A 22,834-nucleotide genomic window follows, 5' to 3' on the forward strand; every position below is an offset into this window, starting at 1 on the left:
TGACCTGGAACTCACTTTGTAAACCAGGCTGGCCTTGAACTCAGAAATCCGCCTGCCTCTGCCTCCCAAGTGCTGGGATTAAAGGCATGCACCACCACGCCCGGCCTCTACTTATTTTCATAATCCACTTCATCACCAACATTTGTATTTTCTGTTATAGCTAGGTTTTTTGAGACAAAGTCACACCTTGTAGCCCAGGCTAGAGGTGAACTTAAGATTTTTCTACTTCAGCCTTCTAAGTACTATGTAGCACCATGCTTAACTTTCTTTAAATCTGTATCCTTTAAAATTAAGCTTCAAGGACTGGTGAGGTGGCTCAGCAAGTAACAGCACTTGTCACCAGGTCTGAAGTTCTGAGTGCAGTCGCCAGGATCCATATCGTGTAAAAGATCCAGAGTACAAAACCAACTTCAAATCTCTGCTCTGCCAGGGCACATGCACTCGAGCACACACATCCACGTGAGCACAATGACACCCGCGTGCACGCGCGCGCACGCGCACACGCCCACATACACATCACTCATACCGTTCACCCTCTTCCCCCTCCTTCACTCACGGGAGGGAGGGAGGGAGGGAGGAAGGGAAGGAACGGAGAGACTTCCCAAAAGGAACTTCCCAAAGTAACCACCAAAACCCTTAAAATATTTTTACCACTTCTAAACTGAAAATGGAGGGCATGGCAACCAGATTCCGAGGAAATATCTCCATCTAGCACACCAAAGCAATATTGGGGGAAATTCCGCCTTCTTTTGGAAACAGAATCTTGTGTAGTAAATAGATCTGCGTCTGTGGCATGCACCCAGCTGCTAGACCATAGGAACTGCATTTACACTTGTTTTCCATCAGCTCTACAACTCCGGAACAGGTTCCAAGAGAATTCTTAGAATAGAAACAGACAAGAGCAGAGACTTCTAAAAATAATCTGTCAGAAACTCTTCCATAACTCAGGTTCTTGAGCTACAGAAAGCATGCAGTTACTCCTCTCTATCAAGTGGAATTTCAAAACATACATGAAAAGTAGAAAAAAAAAAAATCAAACAAAAACCAAATCAAATTTCTAATATTCATAATAAGCTATAAGATATGGTTCAGTGATAGATTTTAACCTAGAATTGCTGATAAAAACAAAAATGAGAACTTTCTCCCTCTACTTAAGGTACAAATGGTCTGTATTTGTGATAGGACAGTGCCACTGGCATATGGCTGGCAGTCAGATCTGCCTGAGACAATGAGCTCTCTCCTCCACCACGGATCTAGAGGTCAAACTCAGGGCATCAGGTTTTGGCACAAGTGATTTCACCTGCTGAACCATCTCACTAGAGAAAGTTTAAACTGTTACTGTGTTCCTTTGCATAAAACAACTACTTCCAAGGGATCCCAGGTGAATCTTTACTTGCCTAGTATTTAAGAGGCCCTGGGTTCAATTGGGGGAGGGGGGAATTTGGCATGTGGGAGGAAGGAGGAGATAGGATATCTCAGTTTAGAATGAACTAAAATTCTCAACAGCCACCTACATCTCTCAAGTTCATACAAACAAATTCATCATGAAGACACCAAATTTTAGGCAAAAATAGCTTAAAGCTGTTATATAGCAATTATATATCCTCTAACAATGGTTCTCAACCAGTGGGTTGCAATCCAGCATCAACTTCTGGACTCTGTAAGCTCACAAACAAGGGAGAATAGCTACAGAGACCTCTTGGGTAAGGACGATCCTAGGCACACATTCATCCCCACAATTCTAAAACAAGTAAGTAATGGTAACAGCAGTAAACATATACTGTCTTACCACGTGACAGATACTACTTTAAGATCTCAGCTACGCTGGTACGTACTGTGCAGCAGGACCCTCACGGAATGACTGTCCTCCAGTCTCAGCCTCTAAAGTACTAAGAGTGCACACATGTATGTGCCTGACCTTTAAGAGCTTTATAGAGTATTAAAACAAACTTTCTAGCACTCTCAAGTACATATTACTCCCATTTCAGAGTCACCGTTTGTTAAGTGACGACATAAAGGATTCAAACCCATCTGGCTCCCTAGCTGGTGTTCTTAACCACTATACCATATTCAAATGTTCAATTATAAAAATACAATAGTCTCCAACTTGGCTTCCCTCTACGAGGCAATTACTGTTGACATCATCTGAATACCTCATCCCTAACCAAAAGTATCTAGTCTGGGTCAGAAACCCACTAAGCTCCGCTCCACAGCCTTTCTTTTTCTTTTTTTTTTTTTCAAAGATTTATTTATTATTATATCTAATTACACTGTAACTCTCTTCAGACGCTCCAGAACAGGGCGTCAGATCTCATTACGGTTGGTTGTGAGCTACCATGTGGTTGCTGGGAACTGAACTCAGGACCTTTGGAAAAGAAGTCAGTGCTCTTAACCTCTGAGCCACCTCTCCAGCCCTCCATAGCCTTTCGAATACCCAGCAACGACTCCCTACATTTCTGTACTCTTGTGACTAGTTGTGTTTTATTACTTTCATTTAATTTCTAATCTGCATCTTGCTTTTTCTATCAGAATCTTTTTTTTGCAGATGAAATCAATTTAGTGAAGAGTCTGCCTCTACTGGTTTATAAAGCCTGGAACAGACAGTAAGAAGAAATTCCCACTGCCAATCTGGGAGAGAGCAAGGCAAGGGATGTGCCAAACACTCAGTTATGAGGCTCAACTGCTAGTGCTGGGATGCCAGGAGCTGAGCAAGCCGATACTTTTATTCCACAGCTGCAGAGGGCAGGGTCAGGCCTCCAGCAGCTGGTGGACAAGGATGGCCTTCCTACTCCCACGCAGTATTATCAGCTGGGCTGTGCTGAGTGCCCATGGAAAAAATGGTACTAGTCAACTCTTGAACATTTGAGGATATCAAATTTTCCTTGGTACAGCCCACATTCTCTCCAGCTACCAAAGGTCAGAGCAGAAGCATGTCATGCCTATGGCTTCTACCATATATGTGTCCCACTCCTATCCAGCGTTCTCAGCTCTGAACCTCAGTTTTTAATTATTATTACTTTATTGCTCCAGTCTTTCATGGTGCTAGGGATCAAATCCAGGACATCAGATATTCTAGGCAACCAATCTATACCACTGAGCCACATGGCCCAGCCTTTAAACCCTCTCTAACCTAGCAGCTATCAAGAATTCTTTGTCCTCCAATCCCCCTTGAAAGGCTGCTCATTATTCATAACTAATCTTTACCATATTTCTGACAGATCTGTCTCAAACAAAAAGCCCACATTACACACAGCATCCCATAGGCCCTATCAAGTATAAAAGAGTGCTCCTCCTGCACTCATGAAGGACACTGAAGCCTGGGTTCAAGTCCCAAACCCAAAATTACCTTGCGCTTTACATTCATTCAGACAAGCACTTCTCAAATAATATCCAGAATATATTAGAAATATATTAGAATAATATTATACTATGCTGAGCACAGCAGCTTGGGCTTAAATTCACATCCTCCCTTGGAAAGATGAAATAGGATAATTGCCAAGATAACAATGGCAGATCCCACCATTTTGATCCCAGCATTTGGAGATGGGGGTCTGCAGTTTGAAGCCAGTCTGGTCTACAAAGCATGTTCCAGAACAGTTATTATACAGAGAAACTCTTAAAAAAAACAAACAAATAGAATATGAAGTCACTCTGAACTACACATTAAGTTTCAGCCTCTGCTTCAGACCCTATCTTCAAGAAGTAAGCAAACTAGGCACAGTGAACCAGGTGTAGTGACCGTCTACAAAACCCACACCTGTAAGCCTTGGGGCCTTGAGACAAAAAGATCACAAGTGGGAAGACAGATTGCTATATGTAGGTCAGTCACAGCTACAAAAGAAAGACCCATTCTCAGAACAGCTTAGTGACTACATAGCCAAGGCTCTTTGCATCACAGCGATGGCTACACATAAAGAAAGGCCAAAGTAGCATCTCTGGAATGTTGGAGCTGGAGAGAGTAAGTTTAACTATCAGCAGTTACAAGAACTTACTATTCTTTCTGCTAGAGGACAAAGTTCAGTTCCCAGTACATAATAAAGACAGTTGACAGCCACCTGTGTCTCCCGCTCTAAGGGATCTGACACCTTCTTATGACCGTTGTAGGCACCAACATACAAAGATACACCCCATCACAAAAATAAATCTTAAAATATATAGCACATCGGGCTGGAGAGATGGCTCAGCGGTTAAGAGCACTGACTGCTCTTCCANAGGTCCTGAGTTCAAATCCCAGCAACCACATGGTGGCTCACAACCATCTGTAACGAGATCTGGCGCCATCTTCTGGAGTGTCTGAAGACAGCTACAGTGTACTTACATATAATAAATAAATAAATCTTTAAAAAAAAAAAAAAACTCCAGGCCCACCTGGGCTACACAGTTAGACCTTTCTCAAAATGGCTCAACGAGTAAAGGCACTTGCCACCAAGCCTGACAACCTCAGTTCAGTCACTGGGACACACATGGCTCTCTCTGATTTCTATATGTGCGCCTTGGTGCATGCAAGCACTCACTCATAGAAGCACACACTCGTGGAAGCATACACCCCCATGCACTAAATTTTTCGATCCATTAATCAATGCTTGTCTTACAATGTAGTCTTGGCTGGCTTGGAACTCCAAATGTAAACTAGGCTGACCTTTTAGTTCTTCTATCCTAGCCTGAAGAGGCAGAGGCAGGGGGCCTCCAAGAGTTTAAGGCCAGCCTGGTGTACATAGTGAGTTCCAGGACTACATAGACCCTGTCTCAAATAGACAGATGGATGGACAGATGGATGGATGCAGTGTTTTCCTTCCTTAACAATGGAATGTTACAAACACTAATTTTAAACAGGGCATGGTGGCATGTGCCTTTAATTCCAGCTCTTGGAAGGCAGAGGCAGGTGAACCTTTTGAGTTTGAGGCCAGCCTGGTTTATAAAGCAACCATGTCTGAAAAACCAAACACACACTAATTTTTCTGACTCATCAGTTACTATAACTGTGTAATGAGTAACCAAGGATATACTTCCAAGCCTATTTGAAGACATATCTAAGAACTTGCTTTCCTGACATAAATTTATCACATCTTTGTTTTCTTTTCCTTGGCTGATTTCTCAAAGTGGCAGAAGTTATGTCTGCATAACTTCTGAGCAGCATAAGATGGCTACTTTCCAAAACCAAAATTCCAAAGCCAAAAAGGCAATGCAGTTCTTCAAATGGTCTTCCTGTCATGCATTTCTTGACATCTTTACTGGTTTAAACCACTGATTCACAGACCTTTCGTTAAAGTACGAAGGGTATTTTTAACCCTATCATTACAGAGCAAGCCTTCACTCTAAAGACCTAAGTTTGAGTTTCACCAAGTTCCAGAATGGATTCTCCTGATAATTAAGAAGCTATCTTCCTGTCTGCAAGCATCCACTGGCATAAGCATACATTGTCTCATTCCCCGAAAGACAAGAGTAAAAGAAGGAGAAAAAAATCTTGGTCCCATAAATATAAATTATTTTCAATATAAATTATTTCCTTTTTTAAAAAGATGAATTTATTTATTATGTATACAGTATTCCACCTATGTGGATGCCTGCACACCAGAAGAGGGCACCAGATCTCATCATAGGTGGTTATGAACCACCATGTGGTTGCTAGGAACTCAGGAACTCCGGAAGAGCAGCCAGTGCTCTTAACCTCTGAGCCATCTCTCCAGTCCATAAATTCCTTCTAAAATACAGTACTGCTAAACATGGTGGTTCAGTCCTAGCCTGAAGAGGCAGAAATATGCTTGCCCTGCTGAGCACTGTGCTACACATATAATCCCAGCATTTGAGAAGCAGAGGCAGGAGGGTCTCTGCATTTAAGGCCATCCTAGTGTACACAGTGAGTTCCAGGATAGCAAGGGTCCAAGGGACTGAGGTTATGGTCTGGAGTAAGTATATGACCCATAGTTGATCCTCAGAACCCATTTAGAAAAATCAGGGCCTGCATATCCTAGCACTATGAAGGTGGAGACAGAAAGATCCCTAGGCTTGCTGGCCTGCCAGTCTAACTAAATCTGAGTATTCCAAGTACAGTGACAAACCCTGTTTTTAAAAGGGGAAGACACATGGGGAGTTGGGAGAGTCCAGCAGTGGTGGTGTATACCTTTAATCCCGCCATTCAGGAGGCCAGAGGCAGATACATCTTTCAGTTCCAGGTAAGCCTGGTTTACAGATTGAGTTCCAGGACAGCCAGAGCTAGAGAAACCCTGTCTCAAAACATGGGCTAGAGAGATGCTCAGCTGTTCATAGCACTTGCTTCTCTTTAGAGAACCCAGATTCAGTTCCCTGCAAACACATGGCAGATTACAACTGTATGTTAACTGTGAAGATCTGACACCTTCACACAGACATACATGCAGGCAAAACAGCAATGCACATGAAATAAAAATAAAAATTATAATAAAGGAATGCAGCAAGTGCCCGTCTCCATGAAGCATATTTTCTCTTTCTAAACCCCAGTGAGGCAGGGACTCAGGCACATCCTTCTCATCCACTGCATCGGAAGACAATCACCTACCATCTCACAGCAACTTATTTTCACCTTTTAAAGATGTTTTCTTTTTTCACTTATTTTTTTGTGCACTGTGTGCCTGATGTGAACGGCTGAGACATCTCTCCAACCTCAACTTACTATGTTCATATTTATGTAATGTTCACTCTAGTCATTCTGCTCTAGCAAAATGGCTGAAACTTCAACTCTGCTTGCACAACAGACAAAAACCTCAGTCTTGCACACACACACACACACACACACACACACACACACACACACAAAAGCCTGTACTACACATAGCTCAGCAGTAAAGTGTCTGAGTCTTTCCTTGAATCACTTGAAAACTTGGCACTAAATTGTTATAAAACTACAAACGTTTCACAACTTACCTTTTACATCTGTTTATTATGTGTGGTACAGGCACACCTGAGTGCATATATGGAGGTCAAAGATCAATACTGACCTCTGGTTGTTGGGCTCAGCAGCAAGTATCCTTACTCACTATCTCAAAAGCCCCACAAATTGATTAAAAGTTCAATTTTAATCCAGGTTTGGAGGCACCCCAACACTCTAGAGGTAGAAGCAGGCAGAAGTGTAATTCCAAGGCCAATCTGGTCTATGTACAAAATTCCAAGCCAGCCAGGGATACAGGGTGAGATACTGACTCCCATAAAGGGGTAGGGGCGAGGGAGAAAGCTATTTCAAAACACAAGTATATAATCCATAGATGTTACTATAAAGCTAAGAATTTGTCTTATGGCAAGATCTCATATAGCAAATCTGGCTTGAAATGCACACCACCACATCTAGTTTTATGTCAAATCCAAGGCCACCTCTGTATGCTAGGCAAGCACTCTACCAAATGAACAGTAAAACTGCGACCTTGTCTGAAGTGATTCACATCTCTAACCTCAGCATTCCAATGGCTGAAACACAAGGATCATACACTAAGGACCAACATGGGCTACATGAATAGCAATGCCTTGTCTCCAAAAATGAGGCCACCATCAAAAAGTGAAGGGCTGGGGATGTAACTCATTGGGTAATGTTTGCCTGTGTGCCCAAGGTCCAGTGTTTCTTCCCCAAAACTACAAACACTAGGTGTGGTGCTAGACTGTGTAAGTAAAAAATTTGAAATTCAAGGTCATTCTTAGCTATATAGTGAGTTCAGGGTCAACCTGAAGTCTTTTTTTTAAAGATTTACTTATTATTAAATGTAAGTACACTGTGTCTGTCTTCAGACACACCAGAAGGCATCAGATCTCATTACAGATGGTTGTGAGCCACCATGTGGTTGCTGGGATTTGAACTCAGTACCTCTGGAAAAGCAATCAATGCTCTTACCCACTGATCTATCTCTCCAGCCCCCAACCTGAAGTCTTGAAACCAGTCTTATCAAAACAAATAAAAAATAAAGTTATATCTTAAAACAGTTCTCTCTCAGTTTGATTTTTGTTCAGTTTGTTTTTTGTTTGAATTTTGGAAGGGTTGAGACATGGTTTCATTTTGTAGCCTGGTTACCTTGGAACTTGGGAGATATAATAGGTTACTCCCAAAGTTTCAGCAATCCTGCCTTGGCCTATAGCATGAACTTCCCAGCTCTTCATCTGCTCCTAGTTTTTTAGTCAGTTCAACTTTGTTCACAAATCTCACGAATCCAGAATAAAGCTGTAATTTGCTGGTTGTTGATTGGTCACCACTGCCTACCCCTTCAATCCAGCACACACACACAACCCCCCCAAAAAAAATAATAAATAAACTACAGGGTTTCTCTGTGTACCCCTGGCTAGTCCCAGACTTGCTCTGTAGACAAGCCTGGCCTTGAACTTATATATCTATCTGCCTCTGGAGGAGCTACAATTCTTTTTTAAAGATTTATTTATTTACTTTATGTATGAGTATGCTGTCACTGTCTTTAGATACTCCAGAAGAGGGCACTGGATTCCATTACAGATGGTAGTGAGTCAAGTGGTTGCAGGGAATTGAACTCAGGACCTCTGGAAAAGGAACCAGTAGTACTCTTTCGAGACAAGGGTTTCTCTGTGTAGTCCTGGCTGTCCTGGAACTTACTCTGTAGACCAGGATGGCCTCGAACTCAGAAATCCGCCTGCCTCTGCCTCCCGAGTGCTGGGATTAAAGGCCTGCACCACGCACCACCACTGCCTGGGGGGAATCAGTACTCTTAACTGTTGAGCCATCTCTCCAACCCAAGCTACAATTTTTTAAAAAGCATATTGCTTTTATTCTATTAGCATCTTTATTACTATTTTACTGTACCAATTTTTTTCTTTTTGTCTTTTGGTTTTTCAAGATGGAGTTTCTTTGTGTGTAGCCCTGGTTGTCCTGGAACTTGATCTGTATACCAGGCTGGCTGGAACTCACAAAGATTCCACCTGTCTCTGTCTCCTGAGTGTTTGGATTAAAGGTGTGGGCCACCACCACCATCAGACCATCATCTTTTTTTTTTTTTTTTAATGTCAGTTACCTAAAAAATGTGCCAATCAAATGATGTGACCCATTTAAACACTAACACACTGGCTACTTATATACCTACCAGGGTGGGCTCTCACTAAACACCAAAACACAGAATCCCTTAAATAAGGGACCTCCCACTGTGTACTGAAAAAAGTATCCCCTGGTGGTAATTATAAATACCTGTTAAGAGCTGGAGAGATGGCTCAGCGGTTAAGAGCACTGACTGCTCTTCCGAAGTTCCTGAGTTCAATTTCCAGCAACCACATGGTGGCTCACAACCACCCGTAATGAGATCTGATGCCCTCTTCTGGGGTATCTGAAGACAGCTACAGTGTACTTACATATAATAAATAAATACATCTTTAAAAACAAACAAACAGGGCTGGAGAGATGGCTCAGTGGTTAAGAGCACTGACTGCTCTTCCAAAGGTCCTGAGTTCAAATCCCAGCAACCACATGGTGGCTCACAACCATCCGTAACAAGATCTGACGCCCTCTTCTGGAGTATATGAAGATAGCTACAGTGTACTTACACATAATAAATAAATAAATCCTTTAAAAAAACAAACAAACAAACAAGCCGGGCGTTGTGGCGCACGCCTTTAGTCCCAGCACTTGGGAGGCAGAGGCAGGTGGATTTCTGAGTTCGAGGCCAGCCTGGTCTACAGAGTGAGTTCCAGGACAGCCAGGACTACACAGAGAAACCCTTGTCTCGAAAAACAAAACAAAACAAAAAACAAAAACAAAAAAACAAATAAATAAATCCCTGTTAAGCTGCAGTCTCCGCAAAAGGAAAGCTCAGGAAAGTGTTCCTTCAATCACTACTGGAAGCTAAATGTCCAATGTCCTAAGCAATGACTACTTAAGCTCTTTCCCTAAGGAATACACTCACTGTCTCCATTCTTCTCTAACCACCTGCTCCACCTTTCACCTGGTTTCCACCACTTTATCAGGCCTACAGAAGAAACGCTACCCCCAGGTTAGGATTCTGTCAGCAGTCTTCCCTCTTGCTCTCTTTCATCTGTCTCTACTGCTCAGTATAACTTCAGACATCCTTCCCTTGTCTTTTCAGACAGAGAACCCATCCTTGCTTCCCTTTGTTCTCAGCACTATTCAATTCTTATTCCTGAAATACATGAGTCAGTCCTTTGGTATGTCCCCTTGCCACAAAGTGTGCTCTGCTAGCACCTGCAGTTACCTGGGGGACAGCCAGCTCAGGGTAAAGCAAGAGCTTAATATGGCAAGGCTGTGGAGGGTTAGAGCACCAGCATTTAAAAGAAAGAAGGCTGGGGGTATAGCCCACTTGAGAGAATGAAATGCTCCATGTATGTGGTTAACTACTTCAGAGGGCAGAAGGCTTCATGTGGATTCAAAAGCTACTAAAATTAGAATTTAAAAAAAGTTAAAAGAAAAAGTGGTTTATTGTATTTAATCTCAGAACTCAAGTGCAACCAATTCTAAATGCCTCTCCATATAGAATAAATACAAAAGCAAAAATAGATGTGAAAAGTCTAGTGGAACAGAACACAGTTCAAAGACACTGCCACCTCTATACCCCACCCCTATTCCTTTTCTAGAATCAAGACACAGCCTTTTACACTACACAAAGGGATTAAATTTCCTTTCCATTGCTTACTTTGATTTATCACCTAGCACCTGGCTGTACTCCCAGATATACACGTTTCAGACAGGCAAGGTACAAACATAGTATGATTAAGAGTACAAGTCAGAAGTCAGATAGACCTGGAATCTACTCATTTTAAGATTAAGAAACCTTGGTCAAATACTGTTTCCCAAGCCTGTGGGGAACCTAAAAAAGCCAATGGGTGCCAGGCGTGGTGGCGCACACCTTTAATTCCAGCACTCAGGAGGCAAAGGCAGGTGAATTTCTGAGTTTGAGGCCAGCCTGGTCTACAAAGTGAGTTCCAGGACAGTCAGGGCTATAGAGAAGCCCTGTCTCGGAAAAACAAAAAAACAAAAAAACAAAAAAACAAAAAAAAAAAAGCGAATGGACTTTTGATGTTTGACTATAACTAGTAATAATTACAGAATTAATGCATCCTTATCAGTTCAACTTGAACTTGCTTATCTCACAATGTTTATTTTAAAAACTTAAATAATTTTACTAGGGTATGTTCAAAACAGAGTTCACTTAAGTATGTAATTAAATGACTTTTAGTGTATTTGCTAACTATCACTACAACTTAACAAATAAAACCTGTCATTTCCCTGTCCTACTCCCTGCCTGACCCTTAAGAGTAGCCACTTTGGTTTAGACATCTTGTTCTGCTGGCTCTATCACATTACCATCTTCTGCAGTGATACGAGTAAACAGCCATGTAACTGACACGGCTTCTGATTCGTGTGACACCTGGGTACCCTAGGATGCAGGGGTGTTTTCTAAGCACTACTGTTCTAAAGAGGGATCTACGAGAGGAACGGAATTGAGGAAGGTCTAGGCAAACACCACCACAGAGCTACATCACCTCCATCCTTGTGTTATTTTCTTTGAGAAAAGGTGTGTGTAGCCCTGACTGTACTGGAACTCCTTATAATCTAATGCCTCTACAGCCTCTCAAAATTTAAGATGAAAATACAAAACAAAAACTTTGTATAAAATAGGCATAGTGGAGCATGTCTTTTCTCAGCACTTCAGAAGAGGAACCTCTGTAAGTTCAAGGCCGGTCTGGTATACAAGAATCGCAGGCCAGCTAGGAGTGCAGTGTGATTGTCTTTTTAAGGGGGAGGAAGCACACACATTGGCGTGATGGTGTGTGTGTTGTAGTTTCCAGCACCCACATAAGGTAGATCACAACCGCCTGTAACTCCGCTGCCCTCAGACATGAACAGGAGAGCACGAGAGCTAACCCACACATGAGGTCTCTGGTGCACAGACACACTAACGTATACATAAATTAAAAAATTAAAACTTTTTTAAAATGTGCAAACAGAAATACACGATATTATTGAATTGCATATATACAACAGAACTTTAATCTAGAAAGGTTCTAAAGACAAGTTAATAAATAACGCAAGTAGGAAACTAAGCTTCAGCGAAGGTCTAGAGCAGTGATTCTCAACTTTCCTAATGCTGTCGACCCCTTAAGCCAGTTCCTCAGGTTGCAGTGACTCCTAACCATAAAAACTATTTTTGTTGCTATTTCATATCTAATTTTGCTACTGTTATGAATAGTAATATAAATCTCTCTTTTCCAATGGTCTGAGGTAACCCTGAGAAAGGGTCTTTCGACAACCCCCCAAAGGGGACACAATTCACAGGTGGAGAACAATTGCTGGAAATCCTGATGAAATCCACTATTCCCAGGATTGGGAGCACTCGTGTGTGCCCACACTTGTGAGACAGGCGGAAGCACCACAGTAACAGACCTGAACCTCCTGCCTTCGGCTCTTGTCTAGAAGTACAGACATAGTTCAGAGCCATTCATCCTTGACAGCTATCTAGAACGGGAAAAACCCAGACACAGTGGCCCAGGAATTTAATCCAAGCACTTAGGAAGCAGAGGCAGAAGGACCACAGAACCCTTGAAGCCAGTCTAGTCTACATTGCAAGCTCCAAGCCAACCAGAGTTATATACTAAAATCCAGCCTCCAAATAAATAAATGAATAAAAGTCAAGAATGACCTTTGATCCCACTCAGGTGGAGGCAAAAGATCTCTCTGAATTCAAGGCCAATCTGGTCTACATAAGTTCTAGGACAGCATGGACTATATAAAGAAACTGTCTCAACAACAACAACAAATTACAAAATACAAAAAACCAAAACCCCAAGGGCCACACACAGACAGCTCTGGCAAGAGACCTAGCTCAACAGCTGAGAGAGGATCTGCTTCCTACAGATGCCAGCACCTCTGTCAGGCAGCTCACACCTGCCTTCAGCTCCAGCTCCTAGGCCTTCTTCTCACAGGTGCATGCATGTGTTCACACGCATACATACACATAAATAAATAAACACATTTAAAAAACCAACAGGAGAAAAGTCGGATGGCTCAGAATTGCCGGATAGTTCTTCCTCTGTTAACTCTTTTTTTTTTTTTAATTTATTTATTTATTTATTTATTTATATTTCTTCGTTTCTTTTTGTTAACTCCACTTTCTTCCCCATTTCCTTTGCAGCCCCCACCCCCTTTTCTTCCTTTACCTCCAGGACAAAGACACTCCCCACAGTCACTGAGCCGAACCTGAGAACACTGAGAACCCCAGCCTCACTGTAAAACATGGTTAAGAGGTTAAGATTGTAACTGTCAGGGCTGGAGATGGCTCAGGAGTTACTTTGTAGACCAGGCTGGCCTTGAACTCAGAAATCCTACTGTCTCTGCCAGCCTGAGTGCTGGGACTAAAGGCGTGCGCCACCACGCCCAGCAACTAAATAAATTTTTTAAAAAATTCTAATTATTCTAACATGCTGCTGCTTAAGGCAGCATACTAAAACCTAACATATCTTTCAGTCTCACAGGTATGAGAACTAAGCTTAGATACCTAGATTATGTGTGTCCACTATATGCACTGGAAAAGGTAAGATTTCCCATTGGATAAGTGTTAGGACAAGAGAATAAGTAAGCTTCTGATTTGGTTTGTTTGACACTATACAGCCATGGCTGGCACTAGACATACAGACAAAGCCTCGGCAAATTTCTGAAGAACCTCCTGCTTGGATTCCAGGCTGGGGTTACAGGTGTAACCCACATCCCAATAGGAGGTCTTAAAAATGCACATTTAAGCCAGGTGCTGTGGACCTGCCTTTAAGCTCAGCCAGCATAAGGGAGGCTGAGATAGGTCACCATGAGCCTAAGACCAGGCTCAGCTCCCTAGTCGGTTCCATTCTATCTAGGGTTATCCAACAAAACCTGGAAGGAAGGAAGGAAGGAAGGAAGGAAGGAAGGAAGGAAGGAAGGAAGGAAGGAAGGAAGGAAGGAAGGAAGGAAGGAAGGAAGGAAGGAAGGAAGGAAGGAAGGAAGGAAGGAAATAAAAAAATCTTCTCCTCTACAAATAATTTTTTAAAATATTCTTGTGATGGAGAGATGGCTCAGTGGTTAAGAGCACTCACTGACTACTCTTTCAGAGGTCCTGAGTTCAATTCCCAGCAAACACATGGTGGCTCACAACTATGAAATGGGATCCAATCTGAGGCACTCTTCTAGTGTGTGTCTGAAGACACTGCTTGTGGACGTTGTACATCGTGGTGCGGAGCCTAGTGCGCACCACGATGTACAACGTCCACAAGCAGAAAAGAAAAGAAAAGCAACTTTTGTCTCTAGGAGCTAGGATGAGGCCTCACCCTTTGGCAGGAAACCCTCCATTACTGAGCCTCACCCACGCCCCCATATTCCTAACAATTTTTTCATTTTTTAACATTTATTTATTTTGGGCTGCAGAAATGGCTCAGTGGTTAAGAGCACTGACTACTCTTCCGGAGGTCCTGAGTTCAAATCCATCTCACTGGCCTACAAGGGTTTGCTTTGTTTTGAATGTGTATGGGTGTACATGCAGGTATACCAGACAGGTATGTCATCCGGACAGAGGCCTGGTGCCCAAGAAGGCCAAAAGAGGGCCTCAGATTTGTTACAGACAGCTGTGAGCCACCATGTCAGTCCTGAGAGCTGAGCTGGGTCCTCTTGAAAAGAAGCAACTGAAACTGAGCTACCTCTCCATAACCCCAACATAGGGTTTCTCTGTGTAGCCCTGGCTGTATGTCCTGGAATGCTCTGTAGACCAGGCTGGCCTCAAACTCAGAGATCCTCCAGCCTCCGCCTGCCATGTCCCAATCCCCATGTGCACCACCACGCCCAGCTCTACCAACCTTTAAAGGCAGGTTATTGTCTATTAACTGAGACATTCACTGCTTATCACAAGTCCCAATCTCTGCCTCAATTCCAAACCCTTAACCAGGTACCAGCTCAAACTGACTTCTGTCCACAAGCAACTTTGTCCCTCAGCCAGAAAGTCACAAAACCTGCTCTTCAATGCCTCATCAAAGACATCCAGACAGGTTCGTGTAGATCACACCTTGTAAAAGGTAGAGGTGGGGGCTAGAGAGATGGCTCAGTGGTTAAGAGCACTGACTGCTCTTCCGAAGGTCCTGAGTTCAAATCCCAGCAACCACATGGTGGCTCACAACCATCTGTAATGAGACCTGATGCCCTCTTCTCATGCCATCTGAAGACAGCTACAGTGTACTTATCTATAGTAATAAATAAATCTTAGGGCCAGAGCAAGCAGAGGTTCGAAAATTCAATTCCGAACAACCACATGAAGGCATAACCATCTGTACAGCTAAAGTATACTTACTCATATACATAAAATAAATAAGTAAATCTTTAAAAAAGAAAAAAAAAAGAGGTAGAGGTGGAAGTCTAATGGGTAGTTTAAGCTCATCTGTGGGCCCATCGAGTTCAAGGCTGACAAGACCCTGAATTTAAAAACAAAAACAAACAAACAAAAAACAGTATTTTCAACAGGTTTCCTTTCACTATAAAAGTACAGGAAGTTGAGGATATAGCTCTGTTACAGGGTACATCCTCAATTCAATCACCAGCACCATCCCCCACCTCCCATCCCCCATCCCCCAAAATCAATGAAGGCAAAGCAAAGGTAACTCTGGAAGAAGTACTGCCTAAAAGAGAATTTAAAGCAGGGGCTGGAGAGATAGCTCAGCAGGCCTGAGTTCAATTCCCAGCAAACACATGGTGGCTCACAACTATGAAATGGGATCCAATCTGAGGCACTCTTCTAGTGTGTGTCTGAAGACAGCTACAGTATACTCATATACATTTCAAAAAAAGAAAGGAAGGAAGGAAGGAAGGAAGGAAGGAAGATAGATAGATAGATAGATAGATAGATAGATAGATAGATAGATAGATGGATTTCTTGGTCAAAACTTGTAAAACTACCACAGGCTCTTTGGTGACAGGTTCCTTTGACTCCAAGTTCATCTCTACTCCCCATTTTAAGAACAAAATAGCTACAACTCTTATCAGAAGATGAGCACGGCAGCACAGACATGAGATGCAGCACTTGGGCATCTAGAGACCCAGACTGCAACAAGTCTGAGGCTACTTAATGAGTTAGAAACCAAGCTGGCAGGCTGGTAAGATGGCTCAGTGGGTAAGAGCACCTGACTGCTCTTCCAAAGGTCCGAAGTTCAAATGCCAGCAACCACATGGTGGCTCATAACCATCCATAACAAGATCTGACTCCCTCTTCTGGAGTATCTGAAGACAGCTACAGTGTACTTACATATAATAAATAAATAAATCTTAAAAAAAAGTAAAAAGAAAGAAACCAAGCTGGCTACAAAGTAACACATGAAAGCCGCACTCCCAGGCCGACCCTGTTTTAAACTAGAACAATTTCAAGGCTAACAATGGAAAGTAAAATCACTTTAGACCAGCCTATATACTACAAGTCGGGATTCTACTTTCTAGATGCATTTATATCTTTACCAGTAAACACCAAACCTAAAGGAGGCCAGAAGAGCATGCCACGTGCCTGTACTCCCAGCCCTCAGGAGACCAGGGCAGGCGGATTTTGAGGCCAGCCTAGCTATGTATTTTGGCTAAAACTTCACCTCAAATATACATTCATTTAAATAAACTCACTCTTGTAGCCATGTTCTTCCATCATTTCTCTCAAAACAATAAAATTTACTCAAACTAATACTAAGAGAGAAAGAGAAGTAAATAAAGCAGTTCTAATGGAAGTTCCATATGACCATGGCTAGCCCAGTCCACATTTAAAGAGAGACCAGAAGAAACCAGAGCAGCTGGAAACAGGCCGGAGAAGCAATTACCACGCTCCTTTCTCATGGCCTCATCTCTGCCATGTTACTACTTCCACCCATATTTCAAACAAAACAATCTCCCATTCTCTGAAATGTTTAGTTTTTGAAGGTCAGAGGCAGCAAGGAAACAAATGGGGGAGGGATCAGAAGTGTGGGAAACATACAGGTCACCCATTGGGGGTGAGGGGAGGATCTCTTACAGAACTTAAATGAACCCTAAGTAGAAAAAAATCAGGCAAGAACATAATGACAGCAATCAAGTGTACAATGGGAAACTAAACACCTTTGCCCAGTAAGACAAATCTCATAGCAACTGGAAAATGGCCCTAGCCAAGAATTATTTGAGCACCTCCAAAGCGTAGAATTTCTCTCCTAAACTAGGTAAAGATCGTACCAAAGAACCATCCCGACATGTAAGCTACACGACTGGAGAACTTAGGCATGATAGCTGCCTCCCCTCTGTTGGTTTATTTACTGTTTTAGTGTTGGTTATTCGAAAAACCAACTCTAAAAGAGAACAGGCACCAGATGGTGGTACCTCATGCCCTTAAGCCTGGCACTTGGGAGTCAGAGACAAACTCTTGAGTTCAAGGCCAGCCTGATCTACAGAGCAAGTTCTATGACGGTCGGGACTACGCAGAGAGACCCTTTCTTGAAAAACCTAAGGGAAGTTTAAAAAAAAAAAAAAAGGAAACCTAAACAACAACAAAAATAAATAATTCAGAGGGAGTATTAGCATTCCCATTGGTAGGAGAAAAAAAAAACAGAAAAGAAAGAAATACGCTTTACAATGGAAGATATATATATAAACACTTTTGAGAGAGAGAGAGCGCATTTTAACCAGGCACAGTAGTGTTGGGCTGTAATCCATGCAAACTGAAATCCCAGCATAGAAAGACTGAGGCAAGAGGTGCATGGTGACTCATGCCTTTAATCCCAGTGCTTGGGAGGCTGATGCAGGTGGATCTCTATGAGTGCAAGGCCAGCCTGGTCTACAAAGCAAGTCCAGGACAGCCAGGGTTGTAACCTGAAGAAACCCTGTAAAAACTATCGAGCGAGTGAGCGAGTGAGGGAGCGAGCGAGCTAGAGCTAGAGAGACAGAGACAGAGACAGAGCCAGAGCCAAGGAGATCTCAAGTTAAAAGCCAGCCTTGGCTAGGTAGTGCAACTCTCTCAAAAAACGCCCTCCCAAAAAAAAAAAAAAAAAAAAGGCATGCTCTTCAAATAAAAGATGATCTCTGGGTACCCCATGGAACCACCTAAAAGCTCCAATTGTTACTGAACACAATTGCTGGAGAAGAGTAGGCAGAAGGTGCACCTTGGAAATCAAGTAGAAAGGCGTTATTAGTGGTAGTAAACTACGAGATTATGTTAAAGCAAAACACTGCAGGAAGACTTCCAAGACCAACCCCAAGAGAAAACAAGAGTCCTGAGTGGTGACAAGTTGATATGCCTGGGCGACTAAACCTGAAAATGCAGGGGGAAAGGTGGGGGAGCTGACTAGTAAAGTGATAAACTGGTACGGAAAACTGAGCTGGAACGCACCAGGCTAAAGAATTTGTGTTTGAATTTCTAACAGAACGCTTTACAGTTCACAAGCACTCTTACCTCACCTTAAAGAATAAACAAACTATGACACAGTCAGACTTCAAGAATAGGGCATGAAGAAGAAAACTCACAGAGTTTCAACTAACACCAAAGACCTCAGGAATGAAAAGTAGTAAAACTGAACTATGCCTCCTGATTAAGTGGGGAGAGACTAGAGCGCAGAAGTTGGGCACTAAGACCAGTGCCAGGACCGGCGCCAGACTAGAAAGCTGAAAGGTGGTCAGAATGGGGCGACAGCGTGGCGGAGGAGCTCCAGCCAACAGGCAGGGACCGAGGTGGGAGAGAAAACCACACCCTCCAGGATAAAAACCCACAGGGGGGAGGGGAAGGCGCCCCCTGGGGCTGGGTGGGGCCGGCCAACTAGGATGGGGTGGGGGGAGAGCAGGAAGCACGGGGCAACCTGAGCGGGAAAGGAAGGAGTGCTCAGGCCTGGACACACTACGGAAACATGAAGCCAGCGAGGGAAGCTCGGCCCGATCCACCCGGGTAGACGCTGGGGCATCCCAAAGGGGGTTGGGAGTTCAGAAGACCTAAGCCCAGGTCCAAAAAGCATACACTGCAGGGTTCAGGGCTCTGGGAGACAGGCTGAAGGGGACGGGGTGGCAATTACCGCTGCTGCTCTCGTTGGACTCGGGACGCGCCGCCGCCACCGCCGCCGCCGCCGCCGCCGCCGCTCGTTACCTGCCAATGTGCCTCTTACAAAGCGGCGGCGGCGGCAGAGGCGGCCCTGCCCGTCACGTGATCCCTACGTCACGGGAGAGGGTGGAGCCAGTACTCGAAGCTTGAACCCGGTTATCCGGCTGGCTAATACAGCTCTGGGAGCTGAACGAGAGGAACTGTGTGGAGGCGGCGGGGATGCTGGCATCGCTTGTGGTCAGAGTTTCAGGGTCGTATTAACCGCCGCCTACAGGGAACCCACTATTAAAGCGTGCGGTCGCGCTGTGATGACCTCAGAAACACTGCAAGATACTCGATGCGTGCGTCTCTTCCGTCACGTGACAGGGTGCAGCCACTCAAAGCAAGCCCGGCTTCTAGACGTTTTTTGGGGGGAGCGAACTACAACTCCCAGAGTGCTGCGCGGCAAAAGCACTGCCTACGACCGCCTTTTCTCAGCGTGCTCCGAAGTCCAACTCCTGACTCTGGCTCCATCGAGCATCTCACGGCTAGCTTCCGAGCTCGTACCAATGGGTGCCACCTGCCAAGCGAACCAGCGTGGTTCCTGCTGGGAGGCGTAGTTCTGACGGAGAGTGAGTCTAGCTACCACGTTGCGGGACTGGCGCTCCGCCCTGCCCTCTGCGCGGGAAAACGCCAACGGCCAGCTGCTGAGCCAGACACCCAGAACGTCCCCCGCTGAAGGCCTCGAGACTTCAGTGTAGTCCAATGCGGACTGCTTTCTGCATTCCCAACTCTCTTCGGCAGGAAACAACTACCATTCCTTGAACGCCAACGCGATGTTAGAGCTTTATACTGTCGTGTTCCAACTGTCGTGTTCCAACACTGTATACTGTGTTGTGGCCCAAGTACCGGACCAGTTTTGCAAATAGGAAAGGAAAAGTTACTTTCTGGCATCCTAAATCAGGTTTTCCTTGTTGAGAAGTTACCTGATCCACCTCTTAGTAAAGATGTTAACCTCAGGAGATTAAGCAAAAATAATGGGGTGTTGTTGTTTGGTTTTTTTGAGACAAGGCTTCCCTGTTTTGGAACTTGCTCTGTAGACCATACTGGCCTCAAACTCACAGAGTGCTGGGAGTAAAGGCACGTGACACCAGAGGCCGACTCAAATAAAGATTAATCACTGGCATATCTTTAAAAAGAAATAAATAGATGTTGAGATGGAGAGATGGCTCAGTGGTTAAGAGCACTGACTGTTCTTGCAGAGGTCCATGAGCAACCACATGGTGGCTCACAAAGATCTGTAATGGGATCATATGCCCTCTTCTGTGGTGTCTGACGACAGCCCAGAGTACTCACATACATAAAATAAATAAATCTTTTTTAAAAAAATGTTGAAAACACTTTGACTCCAGCCCAGACTAACCTAGCCTTATTGTGCAGTACTCGGTGACCTCTAACGCTCAGCAGTCATCCTGCCTTGGTCTCCCAAGTGGTGGGATTTCAAGGATTATAAACAAGAGCCACCCACCATGCCTGATTAATAGGTATTTCAAATATATACATACTATACATACATACGTTATATATTCTATATAATGTACATAGATGGTTTACCTGTATGTGTAGAGGCACCACATACATGCCTGGTCAGAACATGGGATTGGATCCCCTGAAATTGGAGTTAGAGATAGTTATAATCCATATTCTAGGTGCTGGAAATTAAACCAACATCCTCTGGAAAGACAAGTGCTCTAAACAGCTGAGCTATATCTTGCTAAAAATTATACATTTAAACATAATAAGATGTGACTATGTGGCTATTGTCTGTGTAGCTTATTAGGTGAGATACATCCACAACATTGGAATTAAGAGGTTAGGTAGTGGTGGTGTAAGCCTTTGTTCCCAGGAAGCAGATGCTGGCTGCCTGGTTTACAGAGCAAGTTCCAGGACAGCCAGGGCTACACAGAGAAACCTATCCCAGAAAAGAGAGAGATTATATAAAGTATCTGCTTGGCACACAATAAGCCCTCAACAAACAGAATTATGTTCAAACCCTGTTTATACCCATAAGGTGCAGCTGATTTAAGCAAGATGGAAAGGGAATTTTCTTTTTTTGTTTTTTGGGTTTTTTGTTTTGTTTTGTTTTTTGAGACAGGGTTTCTCTGTGTAGCCCTGGCTGTCCTGGAACTCACTCTGTAGACCAGGCTGACCTCAAACTCAGAAATTCACCTGCCTCTGCCTCCCAAGTGCTGGAATTAAAGGTGTGCGCCACCACGCCCAGCTGGAAAGGGAGTTTTCTTATACTGATGGGGGTTCAGTGCTAATTACTATCTTGCTAGTTACTAATAGACTTGATCTCTTTAACCTACTTGGCTAGACAATTGAAATTTTAAACAGTCCTGCCCAGTTCAAGGGAAACCTTTGTTTTTCTGCCTGAATTACAGAATGCTCAGGCTGTACCTGTAACAAAAAGAACGTATTATCCTGATTATTCATGTGTAGATCTATCTTATCTTTTTTGGCCAGTGATCTACTAACATTGCGTCGGGTCAGTTCAGTCTCTGTGTTTTCTTGTTTTATAGAAATGTATGAGAAAGTCAAAGATTTAAAAAAAAATGTTTAATCCACTATTGAAAGTCAAAGACTTATTCAGGCAGTGGTGGCGAACACCTTTAATTCCAGCACTTGGGAGGCAGAGGTGGGCAGATCTCTAAGTTCAAGACCAGCCTGATCTACAGAACCAGTTCCACGACAGACAGGATTACTACATAGTCTCTGTCTCAGCAGAGGAAGAGAGGAAAGAAAGAAAGAGGGGGGGGGAGGGAAGAAAGGAAGGAAGGAAGAGGGAGAAAGAAAAGAAAGAGGGGGAAACCTGTATGCCTTAAATTCTTGCCTCTGTAGTGGGCGGGAGGCTAGCCCAGTGGTTACACCTTTAATCCCTTGTAGGGGGAGGGAGGGGGGATCTCTGAGTTAGAAGTTAGCCTGATCTACAGAGAGAGTTCCAGGACAGCTAAGGAGGGCTACACAGAGAAACCTAGGGGTCTAGCTGTGGGGGCTGTGTGTATACGGCAACATATTACTGCGATCTCTAAATGAGGAAGGTAGAGGCAGATGGTTCAAAAGGAGTTCACCTCGACCACACAGCAATTCAAGGCAGCCTGGACTGCAGGACATCTGTCTCAAAAGGAAAATCGACAGGTAGAAAGAAAGAATAAAAACATATGGAGACTCTGGGTCTTTTTGCTTTTGTTTTATTTTGATATGGGGATTGAACTTTGTCAGGCATGCCAGACAAGCTACTACTGTGTTCTATCCCCAGACTGAGATCCTGTCTATTTAGAATGAATTGGGCCAGCTCAAGATAGTATATATCCATGGGACTGGTGAGATGGCTAAGAGCACTGACTGCTCTTCCAAAGGTCCTGAGTTCAAATCCCAGCAACCACATGGTGGCTCACAACCATCCACAATGAGATCTGATCCCCTCTTCTGGTGTGTCTGAAGACAGCTACAGTGTACTTACATATAACAATAAATAAATCTTAAAAAAACAAAAAAGATAGTATATATCCATAAACCACCTGGTCTCATCAACAAAAATAGACTATGATTATTTTAATATTTTTTATTTTATTTTTAATTTAATTTAATTTTTTTTTTTTGAGACAAGGCTTCTCTGTGTATTCCTGGCCATCCTAGTACTTGCTCTGTAGACCAGGCTAGCTTTGCATTCAGAGATCCTTCTGCAGTGAGATGCCACGTAGGTGCTAAAAATATAACCCTGGTTCTCTGGAAGAGCCAGTCCTTTTAAATGTTGAGCCATCTCT

At 43.5% G+C, this 22,834-nt stretch overlaps 1 protein-coding gene across 2 annotated transcripts in view; it reads right to left on the reverse strand.

Annotated features, from left to right (window-relative positions):
* Positions 1-19,119, reverse strand: part of Ubap2 (ubiquitin associated protein 2) — a 69,217-nt gene extending 50,098 nt beyond the window's left edge. The window contains exon 1 of one of the 2 annotated variants that reach the window (XM_021222229.1): positions 19,003-19,119. The gene's annotated coding sequence lies outside the window, so the exon portion shown is untranslated. The remainder of the gene's footprint in view (positions 1-19,002) is intronic. The other variant, XM_021222230.2, reaches the window with a different exon arrangement.
* Between the last annotated feature and the right edge of the window lie 3,715 nt (positions 19,120-22,834).

Source organism: Mus pahari, chromosome 22 (assembly GCF_900095145.1).
Source record: "Mus pahari chromosome 22, PAHARI_EIJ_v1.1, whole genome shotgun sequence".
NCBI classification, from domain to species: Eukaryota; Metazoa; Chordata; class Mammalia; order Rodentia; family Muridae; genus Mus; species Mus pahari.